This window comes from Myotis lucifugus, unplaced genomic scaffold, assembly GCF_000147115.1.
Source record: "Myotis lucifugus unplaced genomic scaffold, Myoluc2.0 scaffold_58, whole genome shotgun sequence".
In the NCBI taxonomy this organism is placed as follows: Eukaryota; Metazoa; Chordata; class Mammalia; order Chiroptera; family Vespertilionidae; genus Myotis; species Myotis lucifugus.
Window position 1 is genome coordinate 6163281 of NW_005871106.1, and position 2478 is coordinate 6165758.

At 51.0% G+C, this 2478-nt stretch overlaps 1 protein-coding gene across 1 annotated transcript in view; it reads left to right on the plus strand.

The window, feature by feature from the left end:
• Positions 1 to 2478, plus strand: part of IMPA2 (inositol monophosphatase 2) — a 40369-nt gene that overhangs the window by 22263 nt on the left and 15628 nt on the right. The gene's annotated exons all lie outside the window — the stretch shown is intronic.

A 2478-nucleotide genomic window follows, 5' to 3' on the forward strand; every position in this document is an offset into this window, starting at 1 on the left:
ATTCCTTGTTTAATCATCCAGCTAAGTGAAGTGATTCTTTGTGGGCCTCACCTGGGTTTCTGCTGCGGCCGGGAGTTCGAGTGTCACTGCCTGGCCGCGCCTGCCCGGCCTGGCTCCTCTGACTTCCTCATGTCTTTCACCACCCATTTCTTCCACCTGGACTTGTCTGCCTGGATGATGTGATCCAAAGGATCTGTCAGCCCATGGAGGGAGGCAGCTCCCAGCAGCAGGAGGGACACGGAGCAGACAAAGGGAGGAACCAGTGTTCACTCCCTCTGGTCACACTCTGGATGGACAGCTGCTGGGGCAGGTGGTGCTCGCCAGCTTTCCTGCACAGCTGTCGCTCTTCAGGGCATGGGTTTCTCAGGTGTCTCACTCAGTGTTCCCAGCCCCAATGCGTTGCCTGCTCCTGGGTGGGTTTCTCTAAGAGACCGAGGGAAGGAGAAGGTGGAAACACCAACTTGACATATGTACACTCATCATATACCCTGATGCATTTCCACATAATTTATCTATAAGATGGAGGGGCTGGAGGACTGTGTGTGCATATAGAGCATGAGTTTCATAATCTGTGAAATGGGAATGGTCACCCAGAGTTGTCGGGGAGCAGATGAATTACAGTGCATAAGGCAGCGCTATAATCAACTGAGAAGCGATGTTAGAACACGAGGTGCTTGTTCTTATTTCACAGCACTACTGACAGGACAACCTGCCCACAGAACTTCTGCAAAGACAGACTGGTTCTGTCTTCACTGTCCACTGTGAGAGCCTCTAGCCCACTGATGGCGAACCTTTTGAGCTCGGCGTGTCAGCATTTTGAAAAACCCTAACTTAACTCTGGTGCCGTGTCACATATAGAAATTTTTTGGTATTTGCAACCATAGTAAAACAAAGACTTATATTTTTGATATTTATTTTATATATTTAAATGCCATTTAACAAAAAAAATCAACCAAAAAAATGAGTTCGCGTGTCACCTCTGACACGCGTGTCATAGGTTCGCCATCACTGCTCTAGCCCATGTGACTTGCAAGCACTTGAAATGTGACTAGTGAGGCTAAGGAACTGACTTTTTAATTTTTAAAAATTTAATTTAAATGTAAACAGTCACAGGTAGCTGGTAGCTCTTGGGTTGCACAGAGCAGTTACAGAGCTTTCCATTTCTTTCTTTTTATTAACGATATGTCAGTCTCATCTGCAAGTTCATTGCTGACAGGTCTTAGGACAGATGGTTCCTCTGGGAAGAGTGATTTCTAGGAGCTCCTTGCAGCTGAGGGGCAGGGTCCTGTCAGCTCTCTGACCTCTTAGTCTCTGACATCAGGGGCTAGGCAGCTGCCGGGCGACCATGACTGACAGCACACCAAAAGCCAGCAGAAGGACATGAAGCATTTCTTGTTTGTCACTCATGTTTCCTTCTTCATAAAAATGTGTTGTCTGCAGGCTCCTCTTTCTCTAGTACAGGCATGGACATGACACGAGATGCTAATGCAGCGGTTCTCAACCTGTGAGTCGAGACCCCTTTGGCGGTCGAACGACCCTTTCACAGGGGTCGCCTAAGACCATCCTGCATATCAGATATTTACATTACGATTCCTAACAGTAGCAACATTACAGTTATGAAGTAGCAACGAAAATAATTTTATGGTTGGGTCACAACATGAGGAACTGTATTTAAAGGGCCAGAAGGTTGAGAACCACTGTGCTAATGGAAAACCTGTCAGCACATAAAACAAATGTTTGCTTGGTGCCTGCCACGGGCCAGGCCCTGGTGACATGGCAGTGAGGGGCAGAGCCCCCAGCCCCCGGTGAACCCGGCTCTGTGACAGGAACACGTACCGAGCACCCTGTGTGCCGAGCACTACCTTGTCTGCTTTGGGTAGAGTATGCTCTTCACTCCCGAGAACAGCTCCAGGAGGCGGAAGCAAGGGCCAGCTTTGCGAGGACACCAGCTCTGTGGCCCTAGCCGTGCTGTGCCGAGCCTGTTCGGGTGGCTGGAGGAGGGAGGTCAAGAGGGAAGAACTGAGGCTGCCTTCCCTCGCTTCCAGCCTAAGCAGCTGGGTCCTTGGTGGTGCCATTTGCTAAGATAAATGTGAATAAAGATGACCAGGAGCTCCCTGTGGTGCAGGCTGATGGTGAGATGTTGGTTGTTTGTTCAGGTTCCTAATAGGATATAGGTGGTCCACTCAAATGAAAATGGTTTCAGGAAGGTGTGGACTACAGAGGACTAATTACAGAGGAGGGGGCCAGGGCCAGGGGCCCCTACAGCTGGTGCAGGGTGGTGCATGGGCCTGAGGCTGGGGTGCTCCTGTGGGAGCTGACAGGGATGGCAGGTGGGGGACGCTCCACCTCGGGTTCTCAGGGGGCAGGAGTGCCTTGTGGGCAGCCCACCCCGGGCGCTTGGGCCAGTGAGAGGGCCTCTGTGGAGAAGTGTCGGCTCCCATGCGCCCAGACAGTGAGACCGTGGGTGCGGATGCAGTT